This window comes from Carettochelys insculpta, chromosome 5 (genome assembly GCF_033958435.1).
Source record: "Carettochelys insculpta isolate YL-2023 chromosome 5, ASM3395843v1, whole genome shotgun sequence".
Lineage (NCBI taxonomy): Eukaryota > Metazoa > Chordata > Testudines > Carettochelyidae > Carettochelys > Carettochelys insculpta.
Window position 1 is genome coordinate 88200572 of NC_134141.1, and position 16414 is coordinate 88216985.

Sequence of the window (16414 nt, forward strand, 5' to 3'; positions counted from 1 at the left end):
ATCTCCCCTGCCTGGATCACATTCATATCCTCAACAAGGGCAAGATGTGCCCTTCTTTCCAGGGTAGCTCCACAGAGAATAGAGACAATAAATTTAAAAGTCTAACAGTGGCTCAAGCTTTATGTCCGGCTTCAAACCTAATAGAGGACACTCCTGTAATAGAGCTCCCAGGGCAGTTGGTGCTACATCCACATAGACGTCTTAGTCACCGGCAACTGGTGGACAGGCAGGCGGTACTGCAGCACACGCCACATCTGTGGCACTGACCTCCTCATCTATATCTGTAAGTCATCAGAGGTTAAAAAATAAATCTCCGAGAAGCACTCCATCACCGTCTCCCAAGAGGAGTTCCTAGGGAAGCCAGCACCACAAATACGAAGAGACGCCAGATTCAGTTCCAAGTTTGGACATCCACGCCAGAGCGGCAGAGACTGAGCCTATCTCTGAACGCGTGGTATTGATAAGAAAATCGTCATTCCCAAAGACTGCACACCAACACACTGTACCAAGGGCAATCGACTGGCATCCAACCGGCATCCTGGTCAGTCGGCAAGGACTTAGTAGGAAGATTAAAAAAATAAATCTCCAAGAAATGCTTAGTCGCTGTCTCACAAGGGCTCCTCTCCCAAGGAGAGTTCCATGCAGGCTCCTTCGCCTACAATTCCACTGCTTCTGGCTGCAGCTGTGAGGGTTTAGGAGCTCAGCACGCCCTCCTCACCCCACCGCCCAGCTACATCTCTGGCATGCCAGTGTATGGCAGAGACAATTCTTTTGCTTCTCTGCATTTTCCAGTTTAACAAGTGCTTCTACCTCCTCTCCCCCTTGCCCCACAAACTTACACAAGCCCAGGATATGCCAGAGGCGTGTCCTTCTGGTCGACAATGCCAATAACCACCATACACGGGATTATTTTCTGTAACTGGTGCATTTTAGAATCCCTGCAGTACAACCAAAGGGCACCAACGAAGGCGGCTATCGATTCGCATTGCTACGTGAATCGGTTGTGCTTCTCCTCACATAACTTTTGAGGTCAGGCTGCATAACTGAGTCTTGATTTCCTGAGCAGCAGCACACGAGGCCTTGTTGTCAGAGCTGGTGTGGGGCAGGTCTGCTTTCTTTGCTTTGCAGGAATGCAGGTGGTTGCATGGTAGAAATGGCCTATGGGATCCTCCTCAGAGGAATCGCACACTATAGCATCAGGAGAACAAAATAAAAAGCATGTGTGCTAGACAAACTGTAGCAAGCACTGTACCTTCTCTTCCATCCAGTAGTAAAAGCATTGAATCCCATATAGACAAGTGGGCTCACTGAGGGAACACAGTCACACAAGATGCTCTCTCTCTCTCTTTCTCTGCCTACTCTCCTGGATACTTAGCAGGTGTACTGTATATAGAGCATAGCTGAGCAAGGAGTGTCCCCAAATAGGACACCTACCCACAGGTATGATGAGATGACATTTTTCTTGGCTACCGTTCCTGGAATTAGTACCCCAGGCCTTGAAATTTTTGGTTGTTCCAGGTTTCTAGCATGGACTTCATCGTGCAATACCAGTGGGTCACATTGTTCATGTATTTCAGCCCCTCGCCCTCCTTACACCACTGTCCCAAGTCGTCAAAGTCTGGTGAATGATGTGGGCCCATCACCATCTTTGAAGCTTTGCATTGGGAAATTGTGCTGTTCGTCTTCCTTTCAGCTGTTGTGTTACCAATCTCTCAAAAGCCTGAAAGTTCATTCAACTCCTCCTGACCACCCAAGCATTAGGAAAACTAATAAACAATTCCCGTGGCTTTTTAAAATGTATATCCAGCCACCACAGCAAACTAGTCACTGCAAATGGGTATCTTGTGTGTAATCCCATCTCAGTGGAAGGTTGGGAACTGCTTTCCCAGTGACATTCTGGAGAAACAGAGCCCAGAAATTTTGTAGCGGCCTAATGCCCACGTAGTAACCCAAAGCATCTGCTTAGCAACCAAGAACTGCTTCAAAAAGAAAAAAAGTCCTTTGTCATTTGGGAACTGGTACCCGTGACAGTCATAAGAAAAAAGAATGTTTGATCGGATGGGGTCAGTGGCCTTCAACAATCCCACCACAAAGATCTCCAGTCCTTAAATGTGAGTGTATTCTTCACTCTAATAACTATGCAATACATATACTTAGCGTGTCTTAGTGACAAGCCACAGCATTGCTCTTGGATTGGCCAGAGCTTCCCAAGTGCTTCCAACAGCCAGACCCTGCTGACTTCTTTCCTCCAGAAAGCTGTGTTCAAGAGCAAAAGTCCAGAGGTTGCTGGAGAGCGTGAATGACTGTTCATGGTTCTCTCGGCCAGACCACAGAACTTTCTTAGGCTTCAGCAAATTAGTTTAAATCCTGAGTCCCAGGAGGACTTGTCTGAACCCAGCAATCATCACCCCCGCAGCATCGTCATCCACTGAGGTCACCTATAAGCACCCAGGACCAGCATTTCATATCTTCATACACCTGCTGAGATGACAAGAGGGATGGTTGTCTGAACTGGAGATTAAGGAAAATGGTTGTTTGTATGTATTAGGGAAGAACCACAGGGGCCTTATGACCAACCAAGTCCACCTCTGAGTATGTTCCAGCAGAAGAACCACCAGCCATCAGCATTGGAGGAAAGGGGTGTGTGTCAAAGGGCCATGCCCCTGTTTTAATGAGAGGTGACACGAGCACCCTTTTGAGAACCTGAATTTAATAAGGATGCAATGAAGTGGGGGAGGCTGCATCCCCAGCCTGCCACTGTGGTCTCTCACCAAAGTTGGGTGGTATAATAGCAGCATTTCTTCGCTGCTGCTGTCAAGTTTGAGTGAATGGCATTGGCAGATGGTTTTTGGACACACATTGCCCGTCAAATTTAGCTTATTTAGGTTGCTTGGCTCCCAGTGCTGCCAGTACTCATGCCACCAGCAAAGTGGTGAATGACTTGAGTTACTAGCTGGGGTTGGATGCATATGTTACATCATAATATATGTTGCCCTTCTCCTGGAGCATAAACTGTCTGTCTCACACACACCCAAGACAACAAGAGACTGTATACAGAGAGGTGGAAAAAAGCAAAATATGTTTCTCAGCTCTCTTCCACATTTTCTTTATTTAAAAGATACAGTAGTCATTAATTTATTTGATGCTGAGAAAAAAAAAACATGGACATCCCCCTCTTAAAACTATTCCCTGATTCTAAGCAATCCATATCTTCATATCTAGGGAATGTGTTTCTCCCCTATTTTTGTGTGGTTTGCCTTGTCATTTGGGAAATATAATCTGACATGCACTTTACCTCACTTTGCATTTTACCATTAGGTCCTTGTGACAATATTGCTGGACTATTTTTAATAACTTAATTTTGAAATGTTGATCTCTTTGGTATTGAGAGTTGCCCTTCTCTAGTGTGATCCAAAATCCAGTGATATTCAATGCAAAGAATGGACTGGAAAGTCTTCCATACACAGAGTGCCTTTTACAAAAGCCACTGCAAAATGGCCCCCATTGTTTCATCGGGTTATTTTTTGCATAGTGAGAAACTTGTATTTCCTAGCAAATCATTTGCAAATAGGATCGTTTTTATGAATGTGGTGCTTCTTGGTGTTTATAACTATTCACTGTCCATAAGGGGGCAATATGTGTCAAGCAGAACAGAATTGTTGGATCTCAGAAAAAGCGCTCGCAAGACACAAGATGAAGTGTATGTTGGCTTCTCTCACTGAACAGCTTGTCTGCTCTTATATTAGAAGGAGAAATAAGTAATCCTATGCCCCGTATTTTATATGGTGTTTCTAAAATCAACATTTGTGCCTGAATGGAAGCTGAGCAGAGCTTTCATTTTGCTGTATGCACAAAATGTGTTGGGATTATAAATGGAGGTTTTTCCACATTTGGATTTTTATTTTCAAGCAGAGTGAGGTAAAATTGTGTAGAAATAAAGAGTGGAAAGTGTCCTTTCTGCTGCATGCCCTTGGTTTTTTGGATTTGTCAGGAAGTTAAGAAGTACTGATATGAGTAGGCTTGGGCGTTAGATGGTTCGGGGTTGGGAATGGGAAAAAACAAACAGATCAGTTACATGTTATTTTATGAGAATACAGGATGAATATCTTACCACATGTAGCAAAAGGCAGTGTACACTAGAACACAGTCTAGAATACAGGAACCTCATATATCCGTGCATCATCGCCCCGAATTTGGGGTTCTAAGCAGTAGGAGTAGGAGCTGTTTGATCCCTAGGCCAGTTCTCAGTTCTGGAGCTGTTTTGTCTTTGTGATCAGATGCGCACAGTGCTAAGGAGCTGTTGTAGCAGTCGAGATTAGCCAGTGAGCAGCCATACTGCAGCTATGCACACTGTCTCAGAGGCTGTGTGAATGGGAAGCTAAAATAATATTGGCTCTGTGCCTGCCAAGGGTTTCACGCATACCAGATTGTGAGCTTTGTAGCCTTTTTGGTGCAGAATGCAATTGCATGATGAGAATTTGGCCTTATATATGTTATAATCATGCATATAATACAGGAAGTTTACCCTTTGCTTTACAAGCATATAGTATTGCTTGTTCCCTGCTCTGAAGAGCTGACACGCTAAGATGGACAAAACGAGGCATTCAGTGCTGGTTTAAGTAAGAGATAATAACCTCAAGGGGGTCTTTTTCTGGTATTGTCCCCATTTGTGCCTGGTGTGTTGATGGCAAGGCAATGGAAGAATACAATCCTACCTTTCTGCCCCATTAGGGTTCTGTTCAAATAGTATAAGTGGAACAAGTACACAGGCATGAATCATTAGTAAATATAACAGGTTTCTCATGCTAAAGATAAGAATGTGGCGCAACAGACTGAAATAATGTCAGTAAAAAGAGATGTCTACTATAGTTAGTTTGATTCCAACAAAGGACACCCAGAAGTCAAAGCTGTGATCTAATTGTATTAAATGAATCCCTTCCTTTAACTTGTAATGCCAATAAATTCATCTCTATGAGTGCATGCCAGGGAAAGTAGCAAAAAATGTCTTCACGTGGGTCATTGACTTTTACAGAAGCCAACGTCCACATATGGAAATACTATGCAGCGTGAGTCAGTCCTGATCCACAACTTCAGAATAATCAGGTTTTTTTTTTTTCCAAAATAGCATTGCAGCAAAATCTAACCATTATTCTTTCAAACTTAGTGCACCCCATGGGAAAACACCTTTCTGCCAGTTCTGCTCCACAGTATGCTCCCCAGGTGCTGGGTAGACCTTTTCTCTGGTGGCTCACATTGGGTACAGGTATAGGGCCCTGGAGCACCAGTGGCTCAATGGAAAGTGGTCAAAACCCAGCAAAGGATTAGGGCCTGAATTTGAAATTTGTATCCTGTAGCTCTAATCTAAAAGAATAAATTCCTTCCAAGTGGCCTCACAGGAGAAAATAGCTAACAAGCAAAACAAAACTGTGGTGGGACTGGGAAATGAGTGCATCAGGGCGTCCTTCAGGTACCTTGAGCTATCTGGTACTGAAAGTTTCTTTAAAATAAAAGCTACAGAGTAGACCAAATAAAGGAATTTTCCTCTTAAGAATCTTATATGCTCAACAGCTAAAATATTCAGACAGAAGAAAAGCACCTAGAATGAGTGTAGATGTTGGTGCTGCCACAGAACTGAGCTCATGGAATTAGCTTGGTTGTTCTGTCACATGAAAATATCTCTCTGAGTGAGTCCGTCTGCAGAGAAAAATCTCAGTTTTAATTCCAATTTCATATTCTATATAACGGTACTAATTCAAGATCATTCCCTAGCCAGCCCATAGATTGATGAATACAAAGAGTTCTTCCTCAGAAAACCAGCTGGGGCCTTTTTTGAATACTTTTTTTAATTTCTAGACAATTTGTCTTTTAAAATATTCATAACTGGATAGATCTTCAAGAAAAGGAGTAACTTATTTCTCCCTTTTTGCAACAAAACAAGCATATTCTGAAGGAACTGCACCTTTTTGACCTTCAATTCTCTGCTTCATGCTTCTCTGTGGGTACCTTTCTCGGTGGGTGTTGGTGAAGGTTAATGTATACAAGGTTTTTTTATTGCAGTGTTAAATGTGGGTACATCCAAAAATAGCCTACCTTTCAGGTTTGCTTATTTATGGCCATAATAGAAACCCCATTAAGGCTATTTGCCAATTATTTGGGGGGTCATTTGAAAGTAGAAATTAAGCAATACTCCTCTGGTGGCAAATTATCTTGAAAGTTTATTAACAGTGTATGATATATTGGATCTCATGTCCTACTTTTGTGGCAAGCCTATAATAATGTATTTAGCAAGGTTCCTTCCAAGAGTTTTATATTAAAAGTCAACTTCCAGTTGGACTGGTTAAAAGCTTAATGCTTACCAGCTGCAGTTCCTAAATTGGAAGGGGAGTGAGGTAATGCACCTCCAAAATGAAGGTTTGTCCCAGTCACTCCTTAAATGACAAGATGCCGTCGAAAAGACATTCTATGTTCCAACTTTTCCCTCAACTTTGTATTCGTTTTCCATGCTCTTCTTTTATTTGTCTCACTCAGCACAAAGCAAGAGGCTTTGGGGATTATCACACAGCCACATACATTCCCTTAGCCTGAGGAATGAGCTGATAGTGCATTATAAGGGTCTCACTTTACTTTTCAGTAAGCAGTTCCATGTAATATCCTTCTGATGCTGAAAACACAGTAGAATGAAAACACGGTGCTAGGCAGACTAGCAAAGGCCGCAAGTAATTTGGTCGAATGATATTTATTCACTAGAAGCACTAAGGAACAGATTTGGGGGGATGGTTACTAGATAGAGGATTGGTTTGACATTGATACATTAGTTGAAAACTCACCAGGCTTGGGAAAAACGTGTCCAATTTCCTTGTCACAGGTAGTTCCTTGAAAGGGAGATTATCAGCGGTTTTCAGCCCCCTGCCTTCCGCAAATGATTGTGTCTACGACACCTGTGCGGCTTCAAACCTTTTGGGAGCTGGTTAGATGAGTCACCATTATGTTGGGGAAAGTAAAAGAAACATGTTCATTTCAGTTGCTTCCCAAACAAGGGGGAAAATACTGTTTACAGAACTAGGAAAGGGCAAAGACTGCACAGTTCCACCCATGCACATGGGTCTTTCTGCACAGATACAAGCGATGAGTGGGTGCTGAAAGAAGTAGGAGAATCTCACCCTAGAACAGCTCTTCTGCATAATCATTTTCCGTCCACACTCTCACCAGATGAATGCCATCGATGCCAGGGATGTTATCCCAGATTTACTACCAGTGTAAATGACAGGAAATTCAGATCCCTTATGCTTCCAAGGCTGCATTGGAAACAATGGGTAGTAAAATAACAGTAAAGACGGCAAAAAAAGAACTAGCCAGTGTCCTATGACTGTGAGCATTTCTCCCGAGCTAGCATATGTGAGTTTGTTTAGCAGATTCAGGAGGGAACCACCAGTGAGATTCCTAGGGAACAGAGGTACTTTCAAAGCCTTTTAAAATTCTGGTTCCATTTAAAAAACATCTCTGTGTATTCCACAACTTTCAGCCTTTACCAGTTTTAATTACAGGAATGAGGGGGGCCATTGTGCTGGGAACAAAATGAATGCTCTAAAACTGTATTCTACATTTCCATCTACAATAAAAGTTTCTAGAACATCCACTCATTTGGATGTCTTACATTAGCTGAATGAAGGAAAAATTCTGTATTTTACAGTTAAATAAAACTATAACACTCTAATGTGATTTATATTGCAGGTTTATTACAATATTTTGATTAATAGAAACAAGCCACCTGCTGGTTAAGAACCTTAATTCTCCTGGCTAATAATACCTTCACTATTAGGACTAATTTTAGCTGTTGCCACTTGTAACTTTTCAAGTTTCCAGCCTCTTCCTCCTGTAGAGTAACTCTTCCAACCTCTCTGTAGCATATTCCACATTCATACGTCTAAGGATTATATATAGCTCCATCTGAAAAATGGTCACTAAACAAGGAGTTAGAGATACAGATATGAACTGAAAATAAATAGATTATTAATGCCCCTTTGAGCACCAAGTCACTGATTCACTTACAATCCCTTCCCACGCAGCTCTGGCTGAGTCAACCACTGAGGATTGAGAGGGCGTTGTAGGCAAGAGAGAAGAAGATTCAAAAAGGATAATGACGCGGCGAAGCCCAAAACAGAAGAGTGATTCAGAAAGGAAATTAGGAGAGAAACAAACATGGAAAATAAAAAAGAAAAGGGAAATAAAAATAGAGATGCAAAACTGGGGGAGGAGAGAAACCCCGAATACCCAGCAGTGGAAAAACAAGATGTTCAAAGCTCACAGCAAAGAAAGAGAAGCAAAGGAAAGGAGTTGAGTCCACAAAGGAAGACAAAAAGACACTAAAATCTAGATACAGTTACAGACAAGAGAAAATGAGATCATCAGAGCAAGGCCAGAAAGGAAGAAGAAAAAGAAACGTGTAGGAGGAAGACACAATTTGGATAAAACTTCTAGGCAACCTCAACCTTGGCCTTGGCCTTTCCATCCACATAAATGCACACACAAGTGTGGGCAGCCATAAAAACTTCTAGCATCTACATTTGTTCAGGAGAAAAACCAGGTGTCAGAGTGTAAAGCATGACATTTTACACCTATGGTAGAATTTAAATTAGGAGATGGAGAAATCGATTCTGATGGTTTGTATGAGAACCAGAAACTCTTCAGGCACTTGAAAGTACAGTACATCGGTAACTCATGTGCGGTCCCAGATGGCATGATGAGTCACTGCAATATGAATACTTGTTGCAACCTGCATTTCTTTACACAGAACCCATTTTCACTCAACGCCCTGGGGAGCTGAGTATAGTCACTAATGAGGTGACCAGATGTCCCAGTTTTATAGGGACAGACCTAATATTCTGACCGTTTGTCTTATATAGGCACCAATATTCCCCATTCCCTGTCCTGATTTTCACTCTTTTCATCTGGTTACCTGACACGTCACTCTAGGGATCTTGCACAACCACTCCAGACCATTTACCATACCAAAAGATAGACAGTGATATCCAATCTGGTGAGCTGAGTAAACAGTGGGACAGACACTGCGATTTCAGCCTCATTCTGGTCATCACAGGATCGAAGGTTGTCGGTACCTCCATCATCCATGTGTTCATTGCGGCTGAATCACCTGACCAGCAAATGCCGAGTTGCCGAATGCTGCATATCTGTTATTTTACCCAGGATACTATCTTTTCACTGCAGACTCAGCCACAGGAAGGTGGAGGAATCAGTTTGTTCCTTTCTCTGCTCAAATGCATGAAAAACTGACAAATCAAAATCTCCTACCCTGTTGGCTATTTGATTGCTTTAGTTCTCTGCTGATCTGCTACAGGCTATGTGGGAAGAAAGACCTAGTACTGACTCAAACACAGATAATTGCTACAAACCTGTCCCCTTGCTGTGATGATAGGAAAGGGAGCCTGCTTCTTCTCGGCCACAAGGACAGTAAAGTCATACTTCCAAATCATTTCTGTATCATAATGCCTGGTATCTGTGACCTCAATTTCATGATTCAGCTTATCTAATGGTGATAATACTATGTAGGAATAAAAGTGGTTTAACTCTGTTATGGATACACCTAGCAAGGCATCATCTGAAAACTAATAACTTGCTGATCAATAATACTGTGTGGACGTGTATGTTGCAAAATTATACATAAAGTTATGAACATCAGCTGAAATTATGTCTGAAGTGTGTTTATTAAACAAATCTTGCAAGTGAGTAAACCTATTTTTCAAAGGACAAGTTGATACCTCTAGTCATATATCATCAAATGTAGTCAATTAGCCATTCTTTGTCAAGGAAGTGGCACAGGAACAAACAGGGCTGCACTGTAGCAAACAGCATAAAACCTCTTCCCCACTACACAGCCTCTCTCCTTTCTCTCTGCTCAGAAGAACTGTATCTAGGGCCATCCCTATTTACTTTTTAAAAGGGACTAATAGTCTCTTATTTGGGTCCTCCCCACCACTGATCTTTTCAGCCAGCAGCTGTGGAGCTGCTGGCCGGAGAGCAGGTAGGTCACTTCTCCAGGCCTTAGGGAAGCTGAGGGAACATAGGCGGCTGCCACATCCCTGTCACTTCCCCACGGAAGGCCGGTGGCTGCCACTTCCCTGGGGCTCCCAGGGAGAGTTGGGGGCTGCTGCTTCCCGGGTCTCCTGGGGAGGACCAGTGGCTGTCACTTCTCTGGGGGTTTGGGGAGACCTGAGAGCTGCCGCCTCCCTTCTGGCTCCCCAGGGCGTGGTGGAGCCAGGAGGCGCTGCCCCCCCGCCCCCCGATATCTCCCTGTTCCGTGTTTGGGACAGGGAGATATAGTCGCCCTATATCTTTAGACAGCTGGTAGGTTATTATACCTGGATAGTCCAGGAACAGGGTGACCACATCACCCTATGGCAAACATGGGACACTGGCCTCTGGGGATGAGGGGCTGCTGTTCCATGTCAGGGCTCCTCAGCACTGGGGGCAGCTGCCCTACAGTGAGGCACCAGGGATGGGAGCTCCGCAGACTCCTGATGAGGGGGAATGGAGAATGAGTGTTCCACAGCCTCCCAGCAGGAGGGGCTCCAGGGAAGGAAGAGGATGCCCTGTGGCATAGCTCATTGGCATTGGGAGCTGCCTCCATGGGGTGCCAGGGAGTGGGGCAGCCGCCCAGCCCCGCAAAAATACAGGACAATTTGCCCATTTACTTTAAAAAGTCATGATGTCTGTCAGACAGCTTAAATAAGAGACTGTCCTGGGGAAAACGAGAGGGATGGGCACCCTGGTCCAGGAGAGCCTTGGGAAGAGTAAAACACACCAGTTTGTGGGGAGGGGAATGCCTGAACTTTTCCATTCACCCTACAAATACATAACTAATGCTGCTAGACACCACCGTATGTATGATGTTTATAGCCAGGTTGCTGGGTCAGAGTTGCTGGACTGGGGCTGTGGCTATACCCTTATACTGAGGGTGTGACCTGCCTGCTGTTTGTAAGAAGCCTACACTGGGAGCTGCGGCAGCAAAGGACTGCAACGTGAGCAATGACACAGACCCTTGCTGGGCTGGGTCACACCCTGGAGCCTCATAAACCACAGACCTACAGGCCAGTTTCGTGGGTTTGGTGAAAAACATGCAAAACTCAGCTTTTCCTTCTGGGCATGTGCGTCATAGGCCAGGGCTACAACTGCAGGCCTCCATTCGCACCCTGGAGCAATGCAGTGACCCTGAGCTAACCCCCCAGATACACAGTGCTGTGTTGATGGGAGAGCTTCTGTGGAGAGGCACAGTAACTATACTGACAGGCGAAGCTTTCACGTTGGCATAGGAGCACTTAATTACTGTGGCAGAAGAGCAAATGGGCCTATGGGGCTCAGGCTCTGGGTGCTGGTGAACTGGTGGGCCCCAAAAATCCATTGTTGGGTGGTGGATGCCCAAAGTCCCAGTCACCAGGTAGATGAGTGGGGCAGGGAAAGCCTCAGTGCCCCAAACCCATCGCCGCCAGAAGCTGGGGAGGCAGGGGAACCGTGTCCCTGGCAGAACTTATTTTCACTTGTGAAGTTACTAAGTTTGTGTGAAAGTGTCAGACGGGCAGAATAGGCCTCCAAGTGGTTTGCACTAGTACTATATAACAGTAATTATGAGTGAGATTGTTTACTCCCACTGGTGGGCAGTAATTTGCATGAGGAATCTCATTGATTTCATGCTCCAGTGAGAGTAAGCGGCTTGTAAATGTAACTGGTGATAAAATCAGTATTCTTCTAAGTCATCCGTTTCTCACTTAGACGAAACTGAAGATGGTACTCTTTCGAAGAGATTTCTTTCATCTCGTCTCTCCTCCATCAACCACTATGAAAACAGAGTTATCATTCTAGCCCAACTGCCTGCAACAGCAAAACACACAGAGGAAGTCAATTTTGATCTTAAACATACCATTTTTCCCTAGTTGTAAGAATATGCACTAGGTCACAGATTTTCCAGCCGCAGCACAAACTGAGGCAGAATTGTTAAAATAAAATGAAGCTGTCCAGAGCTGATGGAGCCAAGGAACAGAGAGAACATTAGAAGAGTTTTGTGGCTAACAGGCTTTCTAATGCTGCTTCTTGTCACGGGGGAGAAATATTTTCTAAATGAGTTACTTGAGATAAAAAAAAAATTAATTGGTGTGCTCTCCTCAGAGGAGTTGTCCAGTAAATATTTTTAAGGTTTTTAGACAAAGTACATCACAGTTCACTAGGTCACTGATCTATAGAATAAAAGAGAATTCCGAGGCCTGGAAGTCCAGAGAAGGCAAATAATACAAGTCTTAAGTGCAGGAAATATCTGCCCTGCAGAGGTTGTTATTCCACATTGCTTAGAGCCACAAATGTCAATAGCTCAGACAGGAGGCTAAATCCTATTATTGGCCTTTTCTTGGTGGTGATGATACTTGCCCACTGCTATAAGTGCTTGGGGGTTCTTAGATGGAATAAAAGAGCAAGGTGATATCATTGGGTCGAACATCAAGTTCCTTTTTCCTGGCCCCCTTACATAGACTCATGGTGTAGGCAAGTCAAGATTCCACTGTACACCCAACATAGTGCTGGACAGAACCACAGTCCCCATAACTCCTGCTGTGTTGCTTCTCATGACTGGGAGTGAATTGCCTCATCTGGAGTAGGTAGAATTATATCTCCCTTATGGACTGACCAGCTCAATTCTCTTGTCTCAGGAGGAGGTGTGCACTGCACCCCTGGTTGGGATGTTGCAGATGACTCTCTTCCTAGTACAGATGAGGAGCTCCAGGAAACTACCCATGGAGGTGCCCCACTAAGGACCCCACCTTACAGGCTCAGCAGTGTCCCTACTCAGATGAAGCTGGCGCTGGTGCTCAGATTACATTAACTAGATGACTTGCCTGGCATTGCTTGGGTCCTTCAGGACAGATGGCTGGTGGTGTGGGGGGTGCAGGAGTCAGGGTTGTGAGGTGTAGAGGGGCGCAGGGCAAGGAGTGGGGGTGGAGGAATGAGTGAAGGGGATGAAGAGGGGTTCAGGGCAGGGGTGGGGTGCAGGAGTCAGGGTGGGAGGTTTAGAGGAGGGAGAGCTCAGGATATGGGGCATGGGGCTTTGGATAGAGGTGGTGCACCCCAGCCACCAGTTTTTTTCCTGGAGCTGTCCTAGAAGCAGAGGAGCTGTGCACCTAGCTGCTGGATGTGGGGGCAAGCAGAGTACCCACTGGCAATCCCTCGGGCCAACCCAGGGCAGCAGGAGCCACGTGGCAGCAGGTAACTGCTCCCTGGGCCAGGCACGGCTGTTGCTGGCCAGCAGCTGCTCATTGGGATGCTTGCTGTCCATCTGTGGTCATGCACTAGTATAACTCAGTGTTTCTCAACCAGGGATATTGGGGTACACTGAGGTCTTCCAGGGGGTACAGCAACTCATCTAGATATTTGTCTAGTTTTACAACAGGCTGTATAAAAACACCAGTAGAGTCAGTAGAATCGAAAAGTTCATTCAGGCAATGAAATGTTTCTACTGCGTCATGTGCCTTAGGCTGAAATGTAAGAGTAACATTTCTATTCCAATTCATTTATCTGATGATAAGATGGTAGAAAGTCAGCAAGTTTTCAGTGATATTTTTGCATATTTTTGTAAGTAAGTAGTTTTTAAGTGAGGTATAACTTGGTGGTATGCAAAACAAGTCTGACTCCTAGAAAGGGTACAGTCATCTGGAAGGGTGGAATGGCATTTGTTTCAAGACCTCAGATCACTTTAGGCCCGTGTTTCTCAACCGGTGGTATGTGTACCCTTAGGGATACGCAAGAGAAGTCTGTGGGGTACTTACAATTTTTTTGGAAAATGGGGTACTTTATAAAAAAAAAAAAAAGGGGGGTTGAGAAACACTGGTATATCTGTTCCTACTGTCACACTCTTCCCTTTTCATTTGATATGAAACAATCACATTTTATGAACAGCTCATTATCCTGGCCCAAACCAAACACTGACCTTGCTTTAAGTTCTGATAAGCAGAAACTTCATATTGAATTTGGTGGCCCTAGTTCTTACCATATATGAAGAGTTCTTAACTAAATGGGCTCGCAGACATGCATATTTCCAAGCTATACAGTAAAACACAGCATAGTAGTAGCAGCAGAAACAGAAGTCTTTTTATTCTGGTAAACCATTATAGCAGGACGATAAGACAGGCAGCCTGAATTTTTATCCTTGCATCAGAGGATCTTTGGTTCTGTAGCATATGAATCAAAAGCAACGCAGGTTTTATAATTTAAAATCCTGGTTTGTCAAAGCCCCTATGCACATGCCTACCTTTAAGTTGACTTGAGTGTTAAGCATGTGCTTAAGCATTTCTCTGAATCAATGACTCAGGGTTAATATATGATTATTGTTTACTTACGTGATGAGACTTATCTACACCTTTGCACAATAACTGCCAATTAGTTAATGCCTAGCTGCACTGGTAGGGTTTAAATCAAGCCCCATGTCCTTGCAGAACAAGTACCAATCCATATTAAGCACAACTGAGTGTACGGGAATGCATTGTATTGAGGTGGAAAAATAGACGTGTGTGTCTTCAGTTGAGTGTCCAATTAAGTGTATGTGTGTTAAGTGGAGTGCATTAACTATCAGTTACTGTCTTACTGCACTGAGAAAATATTAAAAGTGTGTTACATCAGTAACACAGTGTTTGGTGTTAGAGATCTCTGTAGATCTGTTTCACAGATGTGAAGTTGGACTCTTACTGTGTTTTGCTATTGGGGAAAGTATTTGGTACATATAACAATAAACAGATTTTTTGTACAATCTCTCTCCAGTACAAAAACTATTTAGTTTACTAAAACCATTCATACTCTGTCTGAGAAGGCCCCTTCAGCATATGGAAGGAATGAAAAGTGTTCTTCCTAAGTTAAAAGACAACCTGGAATAAGGCAAACAGAGGCCTTGAAAAGACTTGGAGGAATTGCATCAATAACAGGTAACAGTGTTTTAGGAACTGGAAGCACAGTCAGACAGGCAAAAATAAAAGACTAAGTACAAAGCTTAGAAGGTTCCTTATCCAATAGCAGCCTTCCTCTGGAACCTTCTTCTGCTACTAGATAAGGACCAGTAACCAACACCAAGATCATCACTCAAAAGCATCTGGCTTAGAATGTCTTACCTCATGGGTGCTCCACTTAGTCAGGATGTTGTCTTTTTCCAGAGGGAGTGGCTTAAGCCTCTGACTTGGGGTAACACCCTGTCCTCATCCAGAAAATAAATGGTTGTTTAGCCAAAGCTGGAAGCCACTGTATGGGTGAAGTTTGATCATATTGGAACTAAACAAAAAGAAAGAAGGATACTGCATCAGCCTGCTGGGAAACTGAAATCCATGCCAAAGTTAGAAAGCTAGCTACAGTATTATGAGCAGGAAACTTTCATTGGAAGTGGCATCTGAAAGGGGAAAATGACCATATTCCATTTTCCTCATGGATTAAAGATTGTAGGAGACCTCAAAGATGTAAAATGAAATGTAAGTGTTACTTGACATTAGTACCAACACAGAGAGAAATGAGCTATCCCTCCAAATTGGAGCTGGACTTTGAATATGTTTGGATCCAGGTTAGAACTTAGGGACACCTATGTTAGCAACAATAAGAAGGTCAGTGAAAGTGTGGGACCCTTACTGAATGGGGAAAGCAACCTGGCAACATGTTGTGGAAAAAACTGATTAATGCTTTTTTATTGCCTAAGTCTTCACAAAGTCTGCTCCCAGACTGCTGCAATGAACAACATCATTTAGGAAAGAAGAGAGCAGTCCTCAGTAGTGAAAGAAGTTAAGAACTATTTAGAAAAGCAGGACATATACAAATCCATGGGGTTTGACCTAATGCATCCAAGGATGCTGAGAGAATTGGCTGATGTGATTACAGCCTCACTGGCCATTATCTTTGAAAACTCTTGGCCAACGGGGGAGCTCTCAGATATTTGGAAAAAGTAGTGCCCATCTTCAAAAAATGGAAGAAGAAGGATCCAGGGAACTACAGACCAGTCAGACGCACCTCAGTCACCAGAAAAATCATGAAGCAGGTCCTCAAGTAATCAATACTGGAGAGGACAGTGATCAGGAACAGTCATGAATTTACTAGAGGCAGGTCATGCCTAACCAACCTGAGTGACTTCTATGATGAGACAAATGGCTCTGTGGATATAGGAAAAGTGATGGATGTGATATACCTTGACTCTAGCAAAGCCTTTGGTACATCTCTCATAGTATGCTTGCCAGCACATTAAAGAAGTACGGCCTGGATGAATGGACGAAAAGGTGGACAGAACACAGGATAGCTCATCTGGCTCAACAAATACTGATCAATGACTCATTGTCTAGTTGGCAGCCAATTTCAAGCTGAGTACCCCGGGGTGTGCCCTGCACAACATCTT